We start from the raw sequence: 27,074 nt of genomic DNA, 5'->3' as shown, positions 1-27,074 counted from the left end.
TTATTATTAAAGGCCCATTTGTGCATGACGCGCCAGTCACCAATCTTATAAAGAGGAACCTGCCAAGTACTTTCAGACGCTGTAGGATGTTTTTATAATGAAGCGTCTGGATCACAGTGATAGTCATTTTACTCCCATTTTACAGATGGCAATGAAGGGCCTAGATGAGTTCGCCTTGAAATGTTGTGACCGAAGTCAGAAGTGAATCCCTGGACATTTCCTTTTCCCTGTCCAGAGCCAAACCCTCACTGACTTTTTACAAGTAAAACCAGAATTCACTATCGTGTGCATGTCCAAAGCTGGGGTCCCTAATGGGCACAGTTAAAATCCGTCCCTGTGTGTGAGTGTGGAAAGGAAGCCTTACGAGCAGCTTTGGGTCCAAGTCAAGCCTTAGTATGTAAAACGACATTCTCCTGATCAGATTCTTCTGGGTGTTTTGTTTTTTTCTCCAATCTTTCTTTAGATCCTTGTCTTTCAAAGGAAAACCCCTAGAACTCCTTAGGCCAGCCTAAATTCTGTGATAAACATGTAAACTGCCACTCTACGATCAGAAATGAAAATGAACGTATAGGTTGTGATCGGCAGTTTACATCCTTGCAACCTACATGTCAGTGTGGTGGTAAAATGCCAGGACTTGGGAACTGCACTGCCTGGGCTTGATGCAGGCTCTTATTGAACAGCCAGTGTGGCCTAGGAACGTTCCGGAGCCTGAGGAGCCAGTATTGGGCCGTGGCTCCACAGTCAGATTGCCTGTGTTCCACCTGTGTGAACCTGGGCTCGCAGCAGGAATTGAAACTCATCTATAAAATGGGGGTGCCAGACCTACTGCTTCCGTTGTTGTGAGGACTGAGTGACTGCGTGCAAAGTGCGGCACACAGACTTGTAGTGGAGTGGGGGTGATAACATATGAGATTAAATGCATAGAAAGCTCTTGGCGTATATTAAGTGCTCATAACTGGCAGCCGCTATGTTAGAGCAAAAACATCCTCGGGAGAATTTAAAAAGCGCTTGAATCCAGCAATTCCACTTCTGGGTATTTATCTGAAGAAAACAGAAACTGCAAGTCCTGCCCTAGCCAGTTTGGCTCACTGGATAGAGCGTCGGCCTGGGGACTAAAGGGTCCCAGGTTCGATTCCGGTCAAGGGCATGTACCTTGGTTGCAGGCACATCCCCAGTGGGGGGTGTGCAGGAGGCAGCTGATCGATGCTTCTCTCTCATCAATGTTTCTAACTCTCTATCCCTCTCCCTTCCTCTCTGTAAAAAATCAATAAAAATAAAAAATAAAAGAAACAGCAAGTCCAAAAGATATATGCACCCCAATGAACATGGTGTCTTATTTACAATAGCCAAGATATGGAAAAAATCTAAATGTTCATCATTAGGTGAATGGATAAAGAAAATCCTATATAATAAAAGCCTAATATGCTAAGTGTTCAGTTGTCCAGTCAGCCATTCAACCAATCAAAGTATAATATGCTAATGATATGCTAAAGCCACTCAATTGCTCGCTATGACATGCACTGATGTGACCACCAGGGGGCAGATGCTCTGACCAGTAGGTTAGCTTGTTTCTGGGGTCTGGCTGATCGGGACTGAGTGAGACAGGCCGGGGTCCCTCCCCAGCTGGCCACCCTCCTGCATCCTGGCCTGAGCCCTCTCACAATCCAGGCTGAGGGGTCTCCCTCCCTGCCCCCGCACCCGAGTGCACAGATTTCATGCACAGGGCCTCTAGTGTTGTATATTAGCCATAAAAAAGCAGGAAATCCTGCCATTTGTGACAACATGGATGGAACTTGAGCTTTATGTTAAGTGATATAAATCAGACAGAGGAAGACAAATACTGTATGATGTCACTTATACTAGTATGTGGAATCTTAAAAATAAAAAATAAAAACCTAACTCATAGATATAGAGAACAGACTTGTGGTTGCCAGTGGGTGGTGTTGGTGTGTGTGGGCGAAAGGAGTCAAAAGGCACCAACTTCCAGCTATAAAATAAATAAGTCCTGGGTACGTAATGTACAACATAGCGACTGTAGTTAATACTGTGTGCTTGAATATTGCTAAGAAAGCAGATCCTAAAAGTCCTCATCATAAGAAAAAAAAAATTGTAACTATGTATAATGACATGTTACCTAGACTTATTGCGGTGACCATTTCACAATATCTACAAACACTGAATCACCATGTTGTGCACCTGAAACTAATATAATGTATGTCATTTACATGTCAAAAAATAAATACACAAATAAAGCTTGAAATTAAATTTGAAGACAAGAATGTCCCACCCAAATTAAAAACAGTTTTCTATGTTTAAAAAGCAAACAGAGCAGGGTCCCTTTACCTCACCTCTGATTGCTGCTCAACAAAACATAAGCATTTTCCATTTTAGTGTTCACTACCTTGGTGAGAAGGTGAGACTCTTGGAACTGCTTGCTCTTATTAAATCTGATAAGTTGCTGACCTCCTTGCTACTGTTTTGCATGGGGCTCAAGTTAGTTGTTAAAATAAATATAATCCTTGGGTTCCAGGAGGTAACCTCTGAACAACCAACTTTGGGGCATAAAGTTTCCTTTGAATAATCGGCTCCTGTTTTGACCTGAGTGCGTAAAGAAAAAAGAGTGATTACTGCCTGTGACTTTGGGTCAGTTTCTTATCTTTCACAACTCTTTGGGGAGAACTTCCTTAGAGAAGGCGAATATTTGAAATGGTATCTTCAGATTTCAATTTCACACACAGTGGTTGGAAGAAATAACTGCCGACCGGTGGGATTTCATTTCTATTCAACGGGCAATTGAATTGCTCAAATTTAAGCTTAACATTTAGAATCAAGTCTCAAAATGCGCTTTTATTATGAATAATTTTAAAGCCATCATGACCTTATTATATCTTTCCACAACAACCTTATTTATACCCTACGCAAAAGAGGGACTCAGTAACTATGAGGCGACCGGAACGTGTAAAACGGTTCTTTAGAGTTGGGGAAATCCAAGCTTGAGGCCTACCCAGTGGGATTGCAATTTAATTCCTTCTTCCCCTCCCCTCACTCCTTGCCACTCTTAAATACCCTAAATTTAGAAATTTTCCAAGTTTTCCTTCCGGAACACGAATGTCAGAAGGAAACCAAATCAGTCTACATGATGAACCTGACCCCAGGTGGCTCACTTCTTTCCTGTTGGCATTTTCTATTCTTTTTACTTATTACATTTACAATTGTTTTCTAGGGAAGAGCAGCTTCAAGTGACTAAGGCAACGTTTCTTTGCGAAAATGGACTTCTAATAGAAATAAAAATGCAAATGTCATTGGGAAAATGCCAAGAATGACAATTTACTTCTTTTATTCTTTTTCCTAAATGTTAGAAGCCAAGTTGCCTCACATACCTGTTAGCTGTGACATTCTCATATAGGAACAAAAATAAAGCTTTGTTTTGATATGGCTTCAGTTCCCGTGCAAAATTCTTAAACTCCTCAATTGTCACAGGCATCTGGCTCCCAAACGTATTTCAGAACATTTCAGGGCTGGTGGATGGACATGTTTCACAGAATGTTCAACCTCTTAGTAACTTACTGATAAATCAATCAGGTTTCCTATCTAGTAGAAAAGAGACCCTCTTCCCCAAATGCAAAGAAAATCCATATCAACTGAGTTTAGGAAAAATAAGCATAGGTGTCAGACAGGCATAGCTCACCTGTTGACCAGCTGTGTGATTTGGGGGAAGTTGCTTCACCCCTCTGAATCTCAGTTTCTCTACCTGTTCATGAAAGCAATCATAACACTCAGCAGGGCTAGAACTAGGGCAAGGCCACTGGGATGCCAGCTCACCTCACAGGAATTTTGAGAGGATTCGATGTGTGGAGAAATGCTTTGCCCAGGGGCGGCATATAATAAATGCTCAGAAATGATAGCTGTTGTCATTACTCCATCTTTCAGAAGTAATCACGGCTGGATCAGCAAGCAATAATCCCTCCGCGAGTCAGGACGTCCGCCAAAGCATGCTGAGATGGAGGCACTTTAGAAAGAGCAGTGGTGTGCCCAGGCCGTCAGCTGGCCCCAGGCTTGGTGAGCCAACAGTTTTCAGCCAGAAACACTGGATTGTGCCCATTGTAGGCTGCTGACAGCTTCACGGCTTCCCCCCCACACACTGCCTGCTTCTGACACATCCCTGATTTCATTCATCTGGTTTCCCTCTTCCAGTAAGTCCTAAATCACCTTCTACAACAAAGACAAGAGGCAAAATCCAGTGCTGAAGTAACTGACACAAATGTCACAATTTCACAGCGAGGTCTTAGCAGAGTTAAGTGCATAGCATCCTAGTGGAGGGGGCTCAGGAATGGGATTTCCCAGCTTGCTCCTTGGATCTCTAAGGTGCCTCTGGAATGGGCTTCCCCTGCCCCTGCTCTAACCTCAGCAGCTTCATACTTGACCACGGACATGCTGTTCAACCTCTCTGGACTTCAGCTCCTGCATCTGTAAAGTCGGCATATCAGAGTACCTGTCTCATGGAGCTGTTATTACATTTCTGTGAAGTGAAACAAATAAGGTGCCCGCAAGGAGATTGCCACGTAGCAAGCTTCTGGGGGAGGTTTTGCATATTCCAGCTTTAAAATATTTGAACACTCACCGATAACTCAGACACCCTTGGATGGACAAGGCAAGTGAGGCATAGAGTCAATAGCTCCTTCTTCCAGCTCTGCTACCATTACACCCTCCCTCATCTCTCTCTTGGGCACTGGACCCTGAATTTATTTGATGCTCTGAGGTCAAGGGGGAGTCAGAGCTGGGGGAGCTGGCTCACTGAGCTGCCCTTGTGCCCTTTGTTTATGCAAACTATCTCCTTTCTTTAGCCACTCAGAGAGCCCCAGCTGAGTGACACACCACAGTTCCCCAGAAATCCGCGCTCGGATTGTGGCGTAGAAGGCCTCATACTTTCTCCACCACAACCCCCTCCTTCTCTCTGTTGGAACCACAGTGACCCTTTTTCTATTTATTGAAAAAAAACCAAAACAGGTCCTACTGGAGGCCTTTCCCACCTGCTCTTTCCTCTATTAGAGCTGTTTAGCCTCTAGATCAGCGGTTCTCAACCTGTGGGTCGCGACCCCTTTGGGGGTCCAACGACCCTTTCACAGGGGTCGCCTAAGACCATCGGAAAACACATATATAATTACATACTGTTTTTGTGATTAATCACGATGCTTTAATTATGTTCAATTTGTAACAATGAAATTGGGGGTCACCACAACATGAGGAACTGTATTAAAGGGTCGCGGCGTTAGGAAGGTTGAGAACCACTGATCTAGACCATCCTAAGGTTCCCACGTTCTTCATTCAGTTCTCTGTTCAAATGTTTTATCCTCATAAGAGTTTTAAAAAATCTTTTATCCTGCTTTATTTTTCTTCCTAGTGTCATTATTACTTCTGCTTTACCACATATGTTTGTTGTTGTTGTTGTGTTGTTGTTGTTGTGTGTGTGTGTGTGTGTGTGTGTGTGTTGGCCTTTCTTCTTGGCTAAAATATAAATTCCATGAGGCTCAACGTTCTTTATGACTTGTTTTCAGTTGCATCTTTAGCACCTAGAATGTGCCTAGCATGCCAGGCCCTGGAGAGAACAGAATGAATGAATGAATGAATGAATGAATGAATGAACAAATGGCAGCCCCGCTGCCCATGGCCAAAGCACTACATTCTCTGGGTAAAAGTTACGAAGGACCCGGAAGATCCCTTGTCTTTCTCAAGTATCACTTTGGGGAGAAGATAAGGGCCCAGATAGCTTTCAGATTTGGGCCCAAGAGTTTGGGGAAAAGATCAGGCTCTTGGCTCTTAGGAACATTCAGGTCAGGGGGTGTGGAGGAGCAATGAGGCCACTCTTCGAAGCGTGGCTCTCCGCTGTAGGGCCCACATGCCCACAGGAGACGTGGCTGCAGTGAACCAGGGAGTAGAACGCACTCGACCACAGGGGTGAAGGCACAGGCTATGGAAATAGACAGACTCAGGTTTCAGTCCTGGCTCTCTTAGCTACACGGTTTTAGGCAAATTATTTGACTACTCTGAGCCTCAGTTCTGTCACGTGTAAAATGGGGATAATTATATCTTCATCACAGGGTTGTAGGAATAAAATGAGATCATGCATGTCAAATGCTTAATACAATGCTCAATGGATGGCAGCCATTATTAGAATTAATTAAGCAGAGAACCTCAGAGGAGGACAGTCAGCCAGGGCAGGCCTCTCTTGGCTGGACATGGGTAGATAATGGAATTCTGCTGCAATGAGGGCTCAGCCCCCTTTCCAGGGGGATGCTTGCCTGATCTTACCTGCTCTGTGACTCCCATGGTAAGGAGGGTTAGGCTTACAGACGCCTGGCCCGGCCTCATGCTCAGGAAGGTGATAAAGAGAGGGCACCAGGAGACTGTGCTGGCCACCGGCTCTTCAGAATTGGAGCGGGAGGGCGGGGTGGGTTTACTGGTCTGAGACACTGCACTGCAGACAGGCCTTCCACTGAGGGAAGGGGCCGGGCTGCTTCTGGGGAAGCTTGTTTTCTGGGAAGCTGGCTGAGAAGATGGAGCCTGGTGGGGAAGGTGATTCTGACCCTCTTAAGGACACTCACCTTTCAAAGCTTCAAACCTCAGCGGGAAGGAGTCTTGTCTATGATGCTCCCTAGAAATACCCTTTAGCAAAAACCAGGAAAGGAGCTGTGTGCTTTTTTTCTGCTTCCCTTCAGTTGCAGTTGCCCTTCATGTATCTTTTTGCCAAGCTAACCACTCTGGGATATTGTTTTCTTCACTGTCACTACTCTGGTCAAGAACTTGCAATGGCTATTGGGACCTCAATGTTCTCATCTATAATAATAAAAGAGTAATATACTAATTAGATTGGATGTCTTACTGATGTCATTCTGGACATCCTTCCTGATGAAGCTGGGGCTGGAGGGAAGGCGGTGCTGGCAGCCAGGGGAAGGAAGGCCTACTCTTGTACAAATTTTCATGCATCGGGCCTCTAGTTTTTTATAAAGGGAAGAGATAGACTGGAAGGTTAGAGCTGCAGCTCGATGTATGACCCTGTCTTTCTTGCAGATTAAGACCCAATCCCCTGTACTCCCATTAAAGGTGCCCTGTGATCCTGCCCATTCCATCAATTCAGCTTTATACCCCTCAGCCCTAGAGCCTGAGCCTTCCCAACCAGGCAGCTTGGTCCTCCTTGATCTCAGACACCCTGCTCATGTCCATCTTGATTCATTGTCTTATTCTGTTTTCTCCTTCTTGGATGTTTGCATGGCCTGTGTTTCAAACCTTTGGTGCCCAAATTGTAGACTGGTTAAGAACAGAGGCTTTGGAGATAAATAAACCTGGTTTCGAGTCTCTGCTTCACAACTTACTATCTGGGTAATTAATCTTAGGCAAATCTCTGAGCTTCAGTGCTTGAGACGATAAAATGGAGACAGTGATAAATGCAAGGTTAGGAGGAGTAACTGAGATAATGTATGCGGCAGGCAGAGCACAGTGTCTGGCACAGGGAAAGTGCTCGGTAAGTGGCAATCATTGCTGCAGTTAGTTTAAAATCCTCCCCAGTCTCTCTGCTTCTCCCAAACGTGTCTATCATCTTGGACCCCGCCAAGCCTGAAGGTTTCTCTGTTGCCTGAAGCTCATGGTGGCTGATCCTTTCCTGAGTTCTCATAGCTCTTGGCTATCGGGCCAGGTTAGGTGCTCACGGACTCTGTCTTGCAGCGCTCTGATTTCATGTCTGAGCAGCATCTTGCTACCTCAAAAGTGCCTTACATTCCTGGAGAAGAGAGGCCTTGATTATCATTTTCATTAGCTCCCAGGGTATTGTTATAAATTTGGAGATCCTCAATAATTCCTTTTCAGTCAAAGGCTTCAAATATCACGTCCTTGCTGTCAATTTCACAATTCCAAGATTCACATTGACAGTCACCAAGACCCGAGGGCCTTCACGTTAGGGAGGAAGGTCTCCCCAGAGTCAGCATTGAGGGTGGCCCATGCACTGCCGTTCACAGACCTCTTAGAAACCTGGGAGCTAACGTTCTAAAACTCTCAGAAGAAAACATGGGGGAAATCTACATGACATTGGATTTAGCAGTGACTTTGTGACGATGACACCAAAAACACGGCAGCAAAAGAGGTAAATTGGATGACATCAAAGTTAAAAATGTTTCAATATCAAAGGACGTTATCAACAAAGTGAAAAAGCAGCCCATGGAATGGGAGAAGATATTTGCCAACCATATACCTGAGAAGAGGTTAATATATAAAGATCTCCTACGATTCAACAGAAAAACCAAACAACCCAATTAAATCATGGACAAAGAACTTGAATAGACATTTCTCCAAAGAAGATGTATAAATGGTCACTAATCACTAGAGAAATGCAGATCAAAACCACAATGAGATACCACTTCATACCCATTAGAGAATGGCTATTATTATTATTTTTTTTAAATAGAATGTTTTCTTAATATATTTTATTATTAATTTTTTTACAGAGAGGAAGGGAGAGGGATAGAGAGTTAGAAACATTGATGAGAGAGAAACATCGATCAGCTACCTCCTGCACACTCCCCCGCTGGGGATGTGCCCACAACCAAGGTACATGCCACTGACCGGAATCGAACCTGGGACCCTTCAGTCCGCAGGCCAATGCTCTATCCACTGAGCCAAACCAGTTAGGGCAAGAATGGCTATTATTAAGAAAGAAGGAAAGAAAGAAAGAAAGAAAGAAAGAAAGAAAGAAAGAAAGAAAGAAAGAAAGAAAGACGTTTTGGAGGAGATGTGGAGAAATTGGAACCCTTGTGTACTGCTGGTGAAAATGGTACTGCTATACAGAACACAGTATGTACATCCCTCAAAAATTAAAAATATGACCCAGCAATTCCATTTTTGGGTATATACTCAAAAGAATTAAAAGCAGGGACTCAAACAGATATTTACGTACATGTTTACAGCAGCATTATTCACAGTAGCTAAAAGATGGAAGCAACCCAGGTGTCCACAAACAGATGAGTGGATTCTTTAAAAAGTGGTATATGCAGACAATCAAGTATTATTTCACCTTTTAAAAGGAAGGGAATTCTGACACATGCTACAACATGGATGAACCTTAAAAACATTATACAAAGTGAAATAAACCAGTCACAAAAGGACGAAGACTGTATAATTCCACTCATATGCGGTAACTAGAGTAGTCAAAGTCCTAGAGACAGAAGGTAGAATGGTGGTTGCCAGGGACTGGGGGTGGGGCAGGGGGAGGGGAGAGTTATTGTTCAGTGGGTACAGGGGTACACTGTTGTTTCAGTTTGGGAGAATAAAAACAACTCCTGGAGATATAAAAATGCCTAACCGCCATGCTATACCTGAAAGTAACATAATATTGAATGTCAACTGTAATTGAAAAATTAAAAAATGAGAGATTTTTTTGGGAAAGTTCTGGAAATGAATGGCAGTGCTGGTTGCACAACAATGTCAATGTGCTTAGTGCCCCTGAACTTGGGCCTGGTGAAAATGGTAAATTTTACGTTACATGTATTTTACCACAATAATAATAAAAATAAAAAAACTGGTCACAGACCATTCCCTAGGTACACATCGGTGCCAGCATACAGAAGTTTACCTCTCATTTCAGGGAGCTCACAACCTTCTCAGGTTCATCTATCGACCCATTTAACAACCCCAGTGCTATGGGGAAGCCGTTCCCATGAGCTCAAAGATGTTCTTCACGTCCCCTAATGTCAACCCTTGCCCCCCTCGGCCTCTGTGAGCGGGCTGGGTCCCTGACTTCCAGATGATCTTCTTTGTGGAGCTCTCTTGGCTCCAAGGAGGGCGGGGGAAAGGGTGCAGTTTGTTACCATGTAAAGCCACATCCTTAAAGGACCGCCATGCTCTTATAGATATCCATCTGCCCTCTCTGAGAATTGGGAGTTAGAGTGTAGCCGGCACAGGTTCTGTTTTGGGGGGTGGGGGGTGGAAGAAGGGGGGCTCCTGTAAGCAGAGCATCTTTAACGCCCCTTCGGGCCACAGCCCCTCTCCAAAGGCCCAGGGCCAGCTCAGCTTCTCTCACACTCTCAGGCGACACTGCTTCCCATCATACCGAAGAAGGCTGCCCGGGGCCATATCTTGCAAAGGAAGAACTATTAAAAAACATTCCATTTGTATTTCCTGCATGGCCCTCCATCTGGAAATATCTTTTATCTGGCAACTTTTGCAAAGCGAACTGAATCTTGAAGGCGGTCCTGGCAGGTTTATGCTGGCTCCTCTATCACTCCAATAAGTCATTTCCATCCTAACCTTCACGGGGGTCGCATAATCGTGACTTGGTAGCAGAAACAGGCCCGGAAGGGAATGGCAGCAAGTTTTTCAGGCCCTCAGTCCTCCTTTTCATCCTGAAAACACCACTTGGAGGGCAAGAGCGAAATCCAGCAAAGTACTGAACACACTCTCTCGGCTCAAATATTGCTTCTTCAGGGAAGTGCCCCTGACCCCCGTGACCACATTAGGACCCACCACTAGAAGATTGCACTCCCAGGTTGGATCACAATTTGTATAAACGCCACGTTCTGTGATTGTTAAGTGCTATTCGGCTCCCCCAACGCCTGCACGCTCCTACATGCTCCATGTCTAGCGTGTAGCAAGTTCCCAATCAATATTTATGGAAGGAATGAATGAATGGACAAATGAATGAATGAAACTCATCTTACCTGCCTCTCCCCCAGTTCCTTCAGGTCCAGGATGAAAAATAGCTTCTTTTCAGAACTGTTGTTCCTGAAAGAAAATGAGAGGAACTCTCTGGTAGGAGCTAGAAGTAGAATGGAGGGGGGCAGGGAGTTCTTTATCTTCAGCTAGAGAAATGTTTCCCCAGGTCCTTGATAAACTAGGGACAAATGCCCCTGGGCTTTCTGATAGTGTGAGGGTCCTCGATAGTGTGGCTGGGTGGGGCCGGCGGAGCGTTGGCATCTCGGCAAAGGGATGGATTCTAACGGTTTCTCCACTGGTTGAAAAGGCTGCTTCCTGCCCGACTTTTTTTTCTCTCCGTTGTGTACCAGTTTAGTTTACACACGTGGAGGAGCGGCCCACTTCTCCAAACGCTCAGCCGGCGTGTCCGGCACTGTCCTCATGGCAGCTGCGGTGGCGGCTCAGCTGGATGCTCCCGCTGGTCTGGGAAGGGGAGCGTTCTGTCTGTGTCTCACATTCCTTTGGGTTTCAGAAATCACCCCAGTTGCTACCTGCCCACCACCCCCCCGCCCCCCGGCCCCAAGTTAGGGCAGGTAGCCAGGCTTCCGTTTGATCAGAGAGGAAATTAGGCCGAAGTTATTTCAAATCTTAAACCTGCCTAAAGGAGAGACACAGGACACATATCACAGGACACATATTCATTGGACAGCCCGACCACTGCACAGACACGGGCACACAGCTGCATGGCCTGGGCCGTAACCTCCTTGGGGGCCAAGGCCTCTCTGAAGCACTGCATTAGGATCCCTGCCCTCAGTTCACAACTGGAATGTGTTTAAAAATGTTAGCAAGGCCCGGCCGGTGTGGCTCAGTGAGTGAGCATTGACCTATGAACCAGGAGGTCACAGTTCGATTCCTGGTCAGGGCACAAGCTGGATTTTGGGCTTGATCCCCAGTGTGGGGCATGCAGGAGCAGCCAGTCAATGATTTTCTCCCATCATTGATGTTTCTATCTCTCCCTTCCCATTCCCTTCCTCTCTGAAGTCAATAAGAATATATTTTTTTAAAAATGCTAGCAAGGGCAGCAGTCCCACCTCTTTATAACACACACACACACACACACACACACACACACGCATACGTATGCACAGAGTTGCTGGTGAGATCATGGTAAACACTAGCCTGGTTGGGGGATCAAAATAACAGAATGATTTCCCTTCGTGGCTGGCGTAGAGGAACAAATTAGACGGATAAATTAGCAGTTCCCAAAGGCATTAGCCACCACCCAGCTCACACAGTGAGCATCTGACACATGGGGAAGAGGGGGAAGGGCGGGACTCTCCAAGTCTTGGCCTATGAATAGACGCTCTTCCTCCCTCTCGGGGAGGGAAGCCAGAGTGCCCGGAACACCAAGGGGCGAGCCTCTGAATAGTTTTGTTTTAAAAGACAAGCCTAATTACCACTTTTTCTGGCTCCTTGAAGAAAAAGAAAGAGTTCCCCTGCAAGTCTCCATTCACCGGTGAGTTAATCAAGCCTACTCACCACAGATGATGTAATTCGGTGGCTTCTCCAATCAGATCGAGGCCGTCACTCCTCTGCCTCCTCAGCTAATTGCCCTTCTTCACACCTGTTGCTAGTTCCTGGCGCCTATGCCACCTCCTTTCTCCGCCCGGACACTCACAGGTCCTGGTGGACAGCAAGGCCTCGGGCTGATGGGGTGTATCCTTCCCACTTCTGCTCAAGGCCAGTTGCTGTTTGTTGAGTGTGTTGCAAACCCATGGTTGGGGGAGCTGGGCCCCCTGCGGCCCGGTTATCTATCTGATGGGTGGAGTCTTCGCTCCTGCAGTGAGCGCTCAGACCGCATGTGCTCTGCGTGGAATCTCCAGATTTCCAGGGGAGGTCCTCTGTGCTGTGCCAGACGGCAAGGCTGGATGGCCCCAATCCTGCTCAGACCCTCAGGCTCGGGCTCAGAATGTGGAGGAGACTGAGGACCCACAGCTTTGCACGAGCCCCCGCGGGCCCTCCAATTCCAAGAACCATCTCTCACCTGTTCACGCGTAGCTCCCTCTCCCTCCCACGGCGCCACCCTTTTCACTTCTCTCCTGCACCATCAGTGAGTAAGTATCTACTCCTTTCGCCCCTGCTGCCGGCTGTACAGCAAGTTCGGAGGCTCACACAGCCCTGGACAAACTTAGAGAAGGTATGCAACCTCTCAGAACCTCAGCACCCTCATTTCTAAAACAGGGACCCTGGCGCCCACCTGCAGGGCAGTGGAGTGGATTAAATGAGACAGCAACAATTTCACTGTATGCATTTGGTCACCTCCTAGTTAGAAGTTCGAATCATATTTGGTTCTTCTTCTGAACCCTCAGGGCCTGGGACCCTTATAGGTGTACAGAAGCCAGTCAGACATGGTTGTTCTTTATTGGCTGAATAACATTGACTCCAGTCTCTCCTTTCCCTTGTTTTTACCACAAAACTCTTATCAGCTGCTCCCCTGGCCCTGCCTCTTTGATCCTGGGCTTTGGGGCCATTCCAGGCTCCCCTTTCCCTGTGCCCCATTCCCTAGCAAGCCCACTGACTCCTGAAGTCCTGGTGCGCTTGCTACTGCTGCCACCCCCTGAAATGGCTGCGTCCCCATGTGGGCCTCGTCTGTCAGTTGCCTCTCGCCCCGCCCCGCGCACCCCTACCCCCATGTTGTTTGTCTGCTGGGCTGGGCTTTATCCGAGGGTGACAGCTCACCAGACCTCACCCCTGAGTCTCTTCCAAGCATTCGCAGCCCACCCTGGTCCAAAGATATCTTTTATAGCTGATCTCTGCGGCACCTCCTACCTTCCAATTAGGAGCTTGTCAACACCCCAGCCATCACTCTTCCTACAGCGGCTGACAAGGCAGGCTGCTCTGGGAGAGTGAAGCAAAATTATTTCCCTGGTGGTGGAGGTGGTGCTGAGCATGGGAGCTGGAATCTAGGTGAATCGGAATCTAGTTCAGCCGTCTTATTCTACAAATCGGTGTCTTGTCTTTGAATGTGCAGCACCAAGCACAGTGTTTGGCATATAGTAGGCACTCAATAAATGGCCACACGTGAATTGAAAAGGCCAAGGACACATTCTTTTTCTTTTTCTTAATATAGATTTTTATTGATTTTAGAGAGGAAGAGAGAGGGAGAGAAACATCAATGATGACAGAATCATGGATCCAGTGCCTCTTGCACACCCTCTACTGAAGATCGAGCCAGCAACTTGGGCATGTGCCCTTGACTGGAATCGAACCTGGGACCCTTCAGTCTGAAGGCTGAAGCTCTATCCAATGAACCAAACCAGCTAGGGCTAAGGACACATTCTTTAGCTACCGGATTCCCCTTCTCAATGCCGGTTGACGTCCACTTCGCTTCTTTCTCTTGTATCTGCAAATAATAAACCTAGCTCCTAATTAGTCTTTCATAGTCTTTTCTTTCCTTTCCTTCTGTGGTTGGAAATAAATTTATACAAGAAAAGAGAGATGTCTGATCCCTCTGTCCTCCTCCTTCCACCTTCTCTACATCCTGGGATCATGGCCAGGCTGTCTGAAGTGCAGGGTCATTTTCAGAAACAGGAGCTGATGCAGGAAGTATGACACAATCTCACATTTTTCTTATCTGGCAGTGTGGTCTGGTGGTTTGCATAGGGGCTCTGCCCGTCGGAAGTCGGGCTTTCTATTTCTGGGGCTTAAGGGAAACCATGTAACAACAGTCTTTACAGCGCCCCTCACTCTTGCTTTCTCTTTCTCTTGTTCTCTGTAATGAGCCCAGAGTGGAATGACTGAGCCACCGCAGCCTGTATTTCAACTGAGAAAGGAAATGTACCACCCTCCTGGCCCCCGACTCAGCCTGGATGGAGGCTGTGAGGGTTTGTGGTAAAGAGATGAAAGATTTCCAGAGAAATGGAAAGTGAGGGCGATGAGCAGGAGCCTGGTTTGGGGCTGAGAGTCTGAAGAGGCAGTGATGACAGTCTTAACCACATCAAACTAAACCCTTTCTCTGACGGCAACGTGAGAGCCTGAAGTCTGAGGGCTCCGAGGAATGGAGATTTTCATCGACTGAGCAGTGCCGGGTGTACCTGGGAAAGGAGGAGGGGAGTCACCCTTGCTTTGCCCTCCAGGGAGCAAATCCAGAAGTGAGGATGTGGGGAACGCCTTTGATCTGAAATAGACAAGTGGGGGTGGGAGGGGGCAGAGAAAGAACCAAAGAAACAGCAGATTTGATGAAACCAGAAAGGGACAAAATGGAAGGGCGGGGGGCGGTATTAGGATTAGATCTTCGGAAGGGCAGAGAGCTACATCGACACGTCTTTACTGCTTGCCTAAGACAGTTCTCCCAGGGATTTGGGAAAGGCCTCCTGAGGGGGTGTCCGTGTTAAACCAGCCCAGCAGAGATAGAAGCACCAAATCTAGGAATTCCATTGTACCCCAGACTTCAAAGTACATAGAGATTTGAACAGCCTTAAAGTCGATAGAAAACTTTCCACATTTGATCAGATCAGTCTTCTATAACTATGCAAGTTCAGGCTGTATCTAGAAAGAACAGGGCAAGTTAAGGGAAATAGTCATTTAACATGCCATTTCCTTCCTCATTTCTGCCCCCCTGATCTTCGGGCCTCAATTCCTGCTACTGTAGTTGTTGTTTGAACAACCAGGAAGCTATGAGACCTTTTGGGTTATCTTTAGGGTGACACCCTGCAGGAGGTTTTTAGGCTGAGCTGAGGCTGGGCGACCAGATGGCCGGACTATTGCTTTGGGGTTCTGAAGGTCTTCTCTCTACCAGGGCAGTTCAAACAGTAGGTTTCCAGGTTCATTGTATGTGTGCCATTCAGAGGTCCAGACTACAGTGGGAATGTGGTGTTTTATGAGATTCCAGTGATTATTGTGTGATTAAAGTGCTTTAAAGAAGAAAAAACAACAACAAAACAATCTCTCCAAAGGGACAGCATGCAGGACCCTAGCTTTGGAGTTAGGAAAACCTGGATTTGAATTCCGGCTCAGCCCATTATCAGGCAAGCTGCCTTCTCTCTCCACCTCTGCCCTTCACCTCCGTGCTGTTGTGAGGACTTAACAAGATATACAATTGGCATACTTTGGGGCACAAAGTAAGTTGTAATTTATTGCTCTTCTGTCCCAAAGAGCATCCTGAGACTTCATTTATAAATATTTTAAAAAGGGTTTCACTGTGGAGTTACCTCCCCAGCCTACTGATGTTTATGGAGAATACACTTTCAACCACCAGTTACAGCAGCAGAACAGAACCTTACGCCAACAGACATACGGAGGACCTGGCCTCCGCACCTCATGGGCGCATGGCTGCGTAACAGCCAGCAGCTCCCTGCGTCCCCTGCCTGGGCCATGCCCCAGGTGTGCTCACCCGGCCCAGCAGCTCTGGGAAGCAAGAGCAGAGAGGAAACCTGACTCCACCTGCAGACAGACCACCGAGGACAAAACCTTTAGAGCAGCGGTTCTCAACCTGTGGGTTGCGACCCCTTTGGGGGTCGAACGGCCCTTTCACAAGGGTCGCCTAAGACCGTCAGAAAACACATATATAATTACATATTGTTTTTGTGACTAATCACTATGCTTTAATTATGTTCAATTTGTAACAATGAAATTGGGGGTCACCACAACATGAGGAACTGTATTAAAGGGTCGCGGCATTAGGAAGGTTGAGAACCACTGCTTTAGAGGCTGCAGAGCTGCTGCTAGCCCATATGACACCTCTGTAAGAATTAGAAACAGCTGCTCTTTTCTCTAAGCAGGCACAGCTATGTCAGGGTGCTCAGTGTGGCAAGCAGGAAACACGCTGTATTTCAGCCCGGCTCACCCACTTGACGGCACAACCACAGCGATGGCCTGCGCGGGAGCTCCCATTTTATGGGCTGTGGATAGGACTGCAAGGTGGGGGCCTTGAGGGCTCTCTCCACACACTTGACAATACTACCATGTTTGATGGCTGCCCTGTCAAATACAGTAGCCACTAGCCACGTGTAGCTCTTTAGATTTACATTGACATTAATTAAAATTAAATAAAATAAAAAAATTTGTTGGCTCTATCTGGTTTGGCTCAGTGGATAGAGCATCAGCCTGGGGACTGACGGGTCCCAGGTTCGATTCCAGTGAAGGGCACATGCCCAGATTTTGGGCTCGATCCCCAGTAGGGGGCGTGCAGGAGGCAGTGGATAAATGATTCTCTCTCGTCATTGATGTTTCTATCTCTCCCTCTCCCTTCTTCTTTGAAATCAATAAAAAAATATATATATATTTTAAAATGTTGTGCCTCCGTCATAGTAACTTCTTGTTAAGTGCTCAAAAGTCGCAGGTGGCCATTGGCTACCACATTGGACAGTGCAGATATAGAACACTTCCATGTTACAGGGAGTCCTCCTGGATAGCACAGCTCTAGGTGATCACTTTCAGTTGTAGTAGCCACTTCTCTTCCACTCCCCATCATGGGCCATCTTCTCTAGACCTTCAGACCATTCATCGCGTTACCAGTATTGCAGGTCGTATCCAATCACCATACGTTTTGTTCGTGCCATCCTCTCTTTCTCTGTCCTTCCTCGGCCAATAACTGCCCATCTAATAACATCCCGCCCACTCTTCAAGGCCGGGATCCTATGCGGACTCCCAGACCCCATAAATGGATACTGTTTTCTCCTGACAGCTCCCAAAGCTGTACATTTGTGCTTTGAGACACTTTCTCATCAGGTGTTTGTGAGCCCGGTGTCCCCTGCTCACTGCGTGCCCTGGAGGGCAGGCACCTGCCTTATTCATCTGGGTGCCTCCCGGGCCTGGTGAGAAAGCCCCTGTGTGAGGAAGGCATCTCTGGAAGGATACATTGCTTGCACACGTCAAGGAGGCTCTGGGTGGGACACCTTGGAATATGTTTGCATACAGTGCTTTGAGCTTTGCAGGTGGTGCTTTGCATTCAACTCCTCCAGGGCCCAGAGCACTGCTAGATGGGTACTCGCTTCCCTAACTCCCGGAAGAGGGAGCAGAGGGTAAGAGATGGGCAGTCATCCAAAGTGACTACTCAGCCAGAAATGGCAGAGTGGCATTTGGGCAGAGGCCGTCCTGTCTCCAGAGCCCAGGCGCTGGGGGGCCTCTTATTTGAGGGCGTGCCCTGAGGACCCAGCCCAGCAGACCTGCATTCGCTTATGTTAGGCAGGAGCTAGGAGGAGCTCGGTTAAGCAGAAGGTCCTGGGCAGCTGCACGTGGATGCATGCCCTCCCCCCATGCACTTCCCCCACCTCCCAGGGGGAAGACTTGTCTCTGGGACCCTTTCTCAGGGCTTCATTCCTCTGGAAAGAGCTGGGACAGGCCAGAGACACCGCCCCCGCCCCCACGCCCAACTCATCTTCTCCTTTTCCTCCCTAACTGCTGGGTGTTGCTTCCTGCTAACTTGGGCACAGCAGAAAGGCTGGGAGGGGGCTCGTACCCAACTTTCCTTTCTGCCTCAGCTTCAGGTCGGATGCTCTCGTCTCCCCTCTGTCTTCAGAGCCATCATTTTCACAGCAGGCCTAGGTGAGCCGGGCAGTTTTATGATGACATAAAAAATATTGTCTTTCTGCAAGAGGCTTGCGTGTCATAACCAACTCGGGGCATCTTATTACTGAAGTTCTTCCTGTCTGTGGAGAGACATTTTGTACTCAAAACTTGTTTAAAAAAAAAAAGTGTGGGCAAACGGGGGTTGAGGGGGGCGCGAGGGAGGAAGCCTGGGTTGTCTGGCACAGCCTGTTCTCCCATGTGCCCCCAACAGGTTTCTGGGGGCACAGCACTGAGGGGCAAGGGCAGTAATTGCCAGACTTGAATTTCTACCTCCCACCACACTCACCTCGGTGGTTTTCCCTTTTTCTGTCCTTGTCCGCCTTTAAATGCTCATTGTCTTGTTTGCCATTTTCTCTCACTTCTGCTCACGTGTTAGATCTCCCAGTGAGTGCCCCAGGCACCATGTGCCCCCCCCCCCCCCCCCGGGGTGCTCAGCCCAGAACATACTTTGATGTGGTCTCCTAGCTCCGGCTGACCCCTTTTCTACCTTCTCTGCCTAATGCTTTGAGGTCCAGATTCTACGAGTACAAAGGGGTTGAACTGTGAGCCAAGAAACACACAGAACGAGGCAAACACCGCCTGTGAGGAGCCAGGTCGATCGCCTCCTGGCAAACCACCTTTCTCTCCGACCCTGCCCGCCCAGCCTCGGGCCCCCTGTGCCTGTGAATCTGACGGTGGCAACCTGATTCTGAGCACTGGCGTTCCTGGTCTGGCTTTCCCCCTGTTAGTGACACGGGCTGAGCCTGATCTCCAGGCTGGGACCAGCCCGGGAACCTATACCTGCTCCTGGTGCTGCTTCGGCTTTGGTTTGGCATTTTCCCCCTGGGACTGTCCCCCAGCTCTGTATCCACCCCAAAAGTGGTCCCCCAGCAACAGACGAGTACTTTGTTCATTCAACTCCCTGCCTTCCTTATTTATCAATAAGAAGTTCGCGTGAGTTTCCCTGCTTGTAAACTAAGAGCTTCCTGCGACTACAGGCTGCCTTTTAGGGAGATAGAACCTTTTCCCTAGAAACGTTTAGAAGTGTATTTTGAATATAACAGAACAGGGTTTTGATTTGTTTTGTTTTTTAAAGTACACAGTGGTTTTCTCATTGCTATAATGACAGTCGCAGTCACTTGTTGGCACTGTATCACCAGGGGCTGAAAGACAGAAACTGGGTTGATTGTCACAAAATGGTCCAGATAAAAAAAGGCTGAGACATGAACCCTGAGTCATGTAGCCCGCTGCAATGTATATCTAACCACTTTACGTTTAGCCTCGGCCATGGCAAGTTTCCCTGATTTGTGAACATAAAATGGCTTATATTTTTATATAAGCCACTTTCCTGTGGGTTATTTCTAACCTGCAGCTTTTTTTCCAGATTTGCCTTGACCCCAGTGGTGGCCGTCAGAGAGCAATGCTTCTCAGTAGATGCTCTCAGTCCCAGAGTAGGACCAACAATTAAGTAGAACAATAAGGAACACATTGTCTGTTCAGCCTCCCTTCCTGCTCTTAAGTTCACAGAACACCCTGCCACCTGGACAGCTGATGCGTGTGTGCTTAAAATAACCCAATTGAATGTATGTGTAAAAGACACAAGTACGAAACTCTGAAAGGAAAACCATCAAAATAATTAAAGTAGCTGCATACATGTGGTGATATTAATGAAAGATGTGTCTTTTTCTTTACTCTTTTCCTAAAATAACTGTATTGCGATTTCTCACTTAAATAATTAAGGGTGATAGCATTAGACCCTGGCCCAGGAGCTCAGTTGGTAGGAGCATCATCCTGACACAGCAAGGTTGCGGGTTCAATCCCCAGTCAGGGCACATATAAGAAGCAACCAATGAATGCATAAAGGAGTGGAACAACAAATGGATGTCTCTCTCTCTCTCTCTCTCTCTCAAAATCAATAAATTACAAAAATAAAAAGCAATATCATTAATTCAACATAATAATTTTTAAGTACTGCCCTAGCCAGTTTGACTCAGTGGATAGAGCGTTGGCCTGCGGACCAAAGGGTCCCGGGTTCAATTCCGGCCAAGGACACGTACCTTGGTTGCAGGCTCCTCCCCAGCCGATCAAGGCTCATGCAGGAAGAAACCGATCAATGTGTTTCTCTCACATCGATGTTTCTCTCTGTCTTTCCCTCTCTCTTCCACTCTCCCTAAAAATCATTGGAAAAATATCCTCGGGTGAGCATTAACAAAACAACAACAACAACAAAATTTTAAGTACTTTATTATTCTTTCAGTGTTTATTGAGCGCATATTATGTGCCAGATTCTGCTCTGGGTGCTAAGGACACAAGGTGAATAAGACACAGTTCCTTCTCTCATAGAGCATCTAGTCAAATAGGGGGACAGGTCAGAAACAAGTCATTATATAAATCTATTCATTAGTGTATTCCACAAATACTTACTAAGCACCTACTGTGTGCCAAAAATGTTTGTAAGCACAAAATGGGGACCAGCCATGAACACAGCAGGCAAACGTCCTTGCCTTCGTGGAGCTCCTATTCTCATGGATGTAGCTATTGATTTATTTTTAATTAGAATGAATATCATGAAGGAAAAGTATAGGGGGCCTGCCTAGTCTGAAAGGTCAGAGATGACGTCTGAGGAAGTGACGTAGTTTAAGAGCCTCAGATAAAACAGGGCTTTGTTTTGCCCTCAGGGCCCGAGGCAGCTTCTGTGGACAGGGCAGGAGGTGTGCTAGGTGACAATTCGGGCGGATGCTCCCTCTGAGGTCTGTCTCTCAGTTCTGTCTGCCGCAGTGTGTAGCCTGGGCACGAGGCTACACAGGCCGCAGGCTGGCGGTGGGCAGGGGGATTTGGGACCAAGTTTCCATTTGGGCGTCAGCGCATTCTGTCTGGGAAGTCCCGATGCAGAAAAAGCAAGGCCGTCCTCCCTGCCTGGCGCAGACAGTAATTAATGGACCTTCCTTCCCCAGACAGGAAAACTGGAGCAGAGAGGACCAAGGCAGCCTGTGCCAGAGGCGCCTCTCCATCACTGGTCAGGAGGGAGCAGCTGCTCCATTTCTTTGGCCCTCAGACCACGGAGCCCCGGGTCACCAGCCTAAACCGCTTAATGCGCATCACGCCTGGGTCTCCTTGGAAATGGCTGAAGCACTTAAATGGAACGCCCCACCTTTGTCCTCCGCTCCAAAACCACAGGTAAGTTTTTAGGTCTGTGTTGTATCGATCGCGCCTCCCACCAGCAGCAGGAAACCCGCGGTGAAGCAAGCCCACTTTGCAGTGACAGGGAAGTCATTCCCCTAATCCGCTCTCACTGGACAATCGGGTTGACAAAAACCATTAAGTTTTCTGAGATTAGAGATTCACTGTCAGAGGGAGCCATGTCTGGAGTTTTCCACTCCATTACACCCAGGACAATAACCAGAGGCCAAGTGACAGGAAAAGGCTGGGGCTTTTTAAAAGTTGCCCGTGTCCTCGGGTGGAGGGAATGAAATTAACAAGCGCCTCCCTTTTGTAGGACACGGGATATATATTATCTCATTAATCAATGCAACAGCTTATGAGGAGGGCTCCGTTTATTGCATTTGATGGAAGAACACGCTGGGGCTCAGCAGGATTCGGTCACTGTCTGAGGTCAGCTAGCTGGTTAGTGTGACATGGAGGGAAGAATCAGAATCGCTGGGCCAGAGGGGTCTAGAGGCAAATGACCTACTTTCTTGTAGGCAGAACTGCACTTGAACCATCCTTGAACCCATTTCGCTCTGAAAGATGCCACCATTCTGTAGCAAGTGGAGGCGGGCTGGGACAGTGATTAAGACCACAGACCAGCAGCTACGTGTCCACACGTCAGCCCCTCCTCTCTATGTGACGTGGGGCAAGTTCCTTCACTTGTCGCAGTCTCCTTCTCCTCCCCTGATTCATGAGGAGGTAAGAACCTAAACCATCCATCCTGTAAGGGCTCTGGGGCTTACATGAGATCACGTGTATAAAGCATTTAGCATACTGCCTGGCACGGGCCAAGCATTGAAAATAAGAAGTCAGTTGGTAATAGGAAGTAACTTTTTTTACTTATATTTTTATTATACGTTTATACAACCACATTGTCAAAGATTTGGAAAATAGAAAAAAAGGGGGGGGGGAATCACACCTATTTGTAACTACTATCTATATATATTTAAAAGCCTAAGTGACTGAACGACCAAATGACCGAACGACCAGTTGACCAGTCACTATGATGCGCACTGACCACCAGGGGGCAGGCACTCAATGCAGGAGCTGCCCCCTGGTTGTCAGTGTGCTCCCACAGCCAACCTCCTATGGCTGGCCAACCTCCTGTGGTCCCTCCCCCTGGCCGGCCGGCCAGCCCCGCTCAGGACTGGGCAAGACAGCCCCGATGGCCTCAAACACTGGCCAGGCCGAGGGACCTGCACGAATTTGTGCACCAGGCCTGTAGTTATCCTTATAACATATTCCTTTCATTATGTTTCCAATGCATTTATTTTCCCCTCAGATATGATTATATTTTCTTTGCAACATTGTGTGATTTTTCCCCCACTTAGCATTGTATTAAAATCATTTATCCATCTTGCTGCAATCTTTATTTTATTTATTTATTTATTTATTTTTAAATCCTCATCCGAGGATGTGTGTGTTTTTTATTGATTTTAGAGAGAGGAAAAAAAGAGAGAAACATCTATGTGAGAGAGAAATATCCATCAGTTGCCTCTTGTATGCACCCTGACCAGGGATCAAACCTGCAGTTAATTATGTGCCCTGACTAGGAATCAAACCCATATCCTTTTGGTGTACAGGACTAAGCTCCAACCAACTGGGCCACCTGGCCCTGGCTACAGTCTTCATTTTAATAACTATAATATTCCATCATGTAGATGTGCCATAATTTGCTTATCTGTTCCTCTGCTGCCTGACCTTTGTTTTCAGTAATGCTGAGGCAAACATTTTGGTGGACACTGTTTGTACAGACTGTACCTCTACCTGAACATTTGCCACACTGGATGGCAATGAAGGTTCTGGAAGGCAGGAGTTTCCTCATTATTGTACCTTCAGCTTGTAGATCTGACACTGAGTCTGAAGTTTGGGGTCAAAAACTTTCCCCATTTTGAATTTTAATTTCTTTAGGATATATTTCTGGGAATGAAATTAGTGAGTTATATGTCTTTTTTTTTTTTTTTTTTTTTTTTTTGCAGGGAGGAGAGGAGAGAAGGGTTCAATAATCAGAGTTTTACCAAATAGTTTTTTCAAAGAGGTTGTCCTAATAGGCCCTGCTACCAGTCAATAGTGAATTTTTACTGTCCATCAACTTCATGTTTTTTCGTGAACAAATTAAAGGGAGAAAAACATCCAGAGCCCAAAACAACTGAAACACTATTGAAGAGAAGAACACGGTAGAAAGACCCCCGTTAGCTATTTTACTGTAAAGCTGTAGTAATGAAGCGGATAGACAAATAGGCCAGTAAAAAAGAACAGAAACATACATGTATATGGATATTTGCTGGATAACAAAAGTAGTCCCAAAGATCAGTGGGGAAATGGTGGTGTTCCCATAAGTGGTATAAGAAAAATTAAGCATCCGTTAAATGGAATTGGACTCCTGCTTCGGACCAGGCACAAAAAGTCAATTCCAGATAAACTAAGACGTAAGTGTGAAAAGTAAAATCATAAAGCTTTTAAAAGATAACACAAGACAATATCTTCATAATCCCAAGGTAAGGGAAGGTTTCCTAACATACAAAAAAAGTTTGATGAGTTTGACTATGTTAAAATTAAAAAACTTCTGCTCATTTAATAACACCATCCTACGGTGAGAAGGCAAGCCCCAGGGTAGGGGAAGATACTTACAACACACATCAATGGCAAAGGAATTGTGTCCAGAATGTGTAGAGAAAGGGACAGACAACCCCACCAGGGCAAAACATTTGCACAGGCATTTCCTAAAATGGAAATCCAAACAGCCAATAAACACTTGAAAATGTGCTTATTGCCTGTTAATAATCGGGAAATTCAGACGGGAACCCCAATGTGGTACCACTGCGCAACCAACAGATCGGTTAAAATTTTAAATCTGACAAAATGAAGTGTTGGTAAGGATGTGGAGCAACAGGAACTTCCATCCACTGCTGACAGTAACATACAGGGGTGCAGCCACCATAGACACTGGCATTTTCTGGGAAAGGTGTTACAGTGCATACTCTTCAACAGTCATTCCACCCAGAAGCATGCATTCTAGATCAGGTCTGAACAAACTTATTCTGTGACCAAAAAGTAAAATGGTCTCTGTCACAGCTATTCGGCTCTCCTGAGCGTTACATAAAGCATTGCCAGACGCGCTTAAGGAAATTGACATGGCTGTGTGCCGATAAAACTTTATTCCTGGACACTGACATTTGGATTTTATATACTTTCTATGTAGCATGAAATATTCTCTCTCTCTCTCTCTCTCTCTCTCTCTCTCTCTCTCTCTCTCTCTCTTAAAATTGTTTTATTTTTTCAGCCATTTAAAAATGGCTCATGGGCCATGGAATAGCAGATGGCAGGCCAGGTGTGGCCTGTGGGCCACAGTGTGCCAACCACTGCTCTCCAGTGCTACACAAGGGGTGTTGCAGGGGTGTTCCCGCCTCATTATCACCTAATAATTTGTTGCAAATGAAAGTATATGGGCACCACCCTAGACTTACTGAATCAGAATCTTTAAGGAGCAGGGCCAGGAATCTGCACTTTAACAAGCTCCCGACCATTTCCACATACGCTGAAGTTGGAGAATCAGAGCTGTGGAGAAGCTCGTATATATGCGCACAGGGATCTGTGTGTGAGAATGTTCATAACAGCATTATCTGTAATAACCGCACCCTGAAAACAACCCAAATGCCTCGGACCCATAAAATGTCCAACAGCAGTAAAGTAGATAAGTGGGATCATATTCAGGAACGAAATACATATTGGAATCTTACTCAAGGATACATGTTAAAAAGGTAACAGTGGACACAACAGAACAAATCCAGACACGAAAGACGATAGACTCTCTGATTCTGTACAACAATATAAAGTTCAAAAATGGACAGTAAATTATGCCACTTTGGGGTGAATGCTTAAGGTGACAAGCGGTAAAGTGAGACAAAGAAACTGCTCTCATCAGAGTCAGGAGCATGACCTTTGGGGGGCAAGAGGCCCTTGTGTTTAGAAAGGGGTACCTGGGAGGCGTCTGAGGGCTGGCAACGTCCTATTTCTTGACTTGGGTATAGGTTACATATGTATTCACTTCATAACAATTTGTTAAAGTGCACATTTATGTTTCGTGCGCTTTTCTCGTGTGATATATTTCACAATAAAAACTTACAAAGAAAAGCAACTGCCAGGAATGGCGCCTTTCTGAGCCAGCCCCGTGTGCGGAACCTGCCAGATCCACTTCACACCTTGACTTCCCGCCTGGTCGATTCCCTGTAGCCCACCCAACTGCAAGTTGCAAATTTATAGGCCATCTGAGCCCAGATGGTTTCCTGTGATAGCTGCTAGGGGCATAATAATGAGTACACGTCTCCCCACACGGTCCTGAATGCGTTTTGGCAGGATTTTTACTGCGGGCAGTAAAACCTTCTTACAGAGCCCCTCACTGTCTGAGGGGCTTGGCCGCATCGCGGTTGAGCCCACTGCCTCCTGTTACCGGCGGCTCATCATCCTCATCCCATACAGCATCCTTGAGAGCTGGCTTTCTCTCCCTTGTCCTACAAGGCCGTTTGATGGATTGTTACCAATAATCATTGCCTTTCAGAAACCCCCCAGTTCCTGTCCTCACAGCTGGAACTTCCTCTTCGCACTAATTGGAAAAACATCCTCCGGGGAAGGGCCCATCTTCACTGAGTGAATCTTTGGTGGTGACTACATCAGCTGGTAAGACGAAGTTGACAGCAAGGAGGTGAAGGCTCAGAACCCCACCCTCTTCCCACTAGTACACTGGTCCCAGGCCTGAGTCCAAGAAACCAGACTGGCCTGACGGATAACCGGATCCCCATTTGGAAAAACTAAGGGTCCCACGAGGAAAGAGCTAGCTGGAGAGGCTGGGGTCAGTCCAGGAGCCTAAGCACCGTGCCCACTAATGGTCCCCCCCCTCGCCCGTTTTCTTCCCGTTCTTCCTCACTAAGAGTCCCCCTGAGTATGAGCTGCGTAATGAAGATCACCTTTATGACCGTGTGACCAAATTCTGAATAATGAGAACCAACCAGAAGCGATATAAGGAACTTCCCAGAAGAATCCTTACAGAGTGACTGCAAGTCCTCTTTCCTTCCTTTTGGCAGGAACCTGGCTGGAGCGTTAGCAGCCCTTTTGCACAATGAGGTGACTTTGGAGATGAAGTCCATGTTGCTGGAGAGCGAAATGCCATACCAGCCCTGGAGTAACGTCAAAAGAGACAGAAGCCCTGACCGGTTTGGCTCAGTGGATAGAGCACATGTCAGCCAGTGAGTCGGCCTGCGGACTGAAGGGTCCCAGGTTCAATTCCGGTCAAGGGCATGTACCTGGGTTGCGGGCACATCCCCAGTGGGGAGTGTGCAGGAGGCAGCTGATCGGTGTTTCTCTCTCATCAATGTTTCTAACTCTCTATTCCTCTCTGTAAAAAAAATCAATAAAATATATTTAAAATAAAAAGAGAGAGACATAAACCTCTATCTTATTTAAGCCACCGCTTTGGGGCATTTTCTGTCACTTGTAGATGAACCCAGATCGTAAGTGATAGCCTTTTTCATAAAGCTAACAAGTGGGAGCAACCTCAGTGGCCCATAGAGGGGACGGTTCCCTCATGTGCTTACTCATTCATCACGTTTTTAATGAGTGCCTCCCACATGCCTGCCTCTGATCTA

At 46.8% G+C, this 27,074-nt stretch overlaps 2 long non-coding RNA genes across 2 annotated transcripts; one reads left to right on the top strand and one right to left on the bottom strand.

The window, feature by feature from the left end:
• Window positions 1–2,362: 2,362 nt before the first annotated feature.
• LOC118665156 lies at window positions 2,363–12,564 on the bottom strand. Its single transcript, XR_004970556.1, has 3 exons — window positions 12,217–12,564; window positions 10,704–10,767; window positions 2,363–2,598 (listed from the first exon to the last, which is right to left on the bottom strand). It is a non-coding gene; the product is annotated as an uncharacterized LOC118665156 (long non-coding RNA).
• LOC118665155 lies at window positions 12,043–26,716 on the top strand. Its single transcript, XR_004970555.1, has 6 exons — window positions 12,043–12,193; window positions 12,561–12,791; window positions 21,180–21,402; window positions 21,927–22,131; window positions 25,991–26,109; window positions 26,514–26,716. It is a non-coding gene; the product is annotated as an uncharacterized LOC118665155 (long non-coding RNA).
• Window positions 26,717–27,074: the final 358 nt, after the last annotated feature.

The sequence above is a fragment of the Myotis myotis genome, unplaced genomic scaffold (assembly GCF_014108235.1).
Source record: "Myotis myotis isolate mMyoMyo1 unplaced genomic scaffold, mMyoMyo1.p scaffold_m19_p_10, whole genome shotgun sequence".
In the NCBI taxonomy this organism is placed as follows: Eukaryota; Metazoa; Chordata; class Mammalia; order Chiroptera; family Vespertilionidae; genus Myotis; species Myotis myotis.
Note: the sequence above shows the minus strand (reverse complement) of the source record. Positions and strands in the feature narration are given on the sequence as shown.